Source organism: Antechinus flavipes, chromosome 1 (genome assembly GCF_016432865.1).
Source record: "Antechinus flavipes isolate AdamAnt ecotype Samford, QLD, Australia chromosome 1, AdamAnt_v2, whole genome shotgun sequence".
Classification (NCBI taxonomy): Eukaryota; Metazoa; Chordata; class Mammalia; order Dasyuromorphia; family Dasyuridae; genus Antechinus; species Antechinus flavipes.
In genome coordinates, this window is record NC_067398.1 from 698,543,028 (window position 1) to 698,543,333 (window position 306).

A 306-nucleotide genomic window follows, 5' to 3' on the forward strand; every position below is an offset into this window, starting at 1 on the left:
GCTTGGCTCAGTGACCTGGGAGGTAAAGGGTCTTTTAGACTCCAGGCCATTTAAACTCCGGGTCTCAGTTTCCTTGTCTGTAAAGTGAGGGGGGTTAACCTGCGTGGTCTCTGAGCTGTCTCTTCCAGAGTGTGAATGGCAGCTCCAGCTCCAGAACTCTTCCCACCATATTGCACTTATTCCAGAGAGTTCTCCAGCTGCTCCTTTCTCCCTAACCTCTCTCTGGTTTTTTTTTTTTTTCCATAATTGGATCTGGAAGTCTTCCAGGGGCCAGGGCCAAGTGTCCTTTCTGCTTAGGAGGAGGAG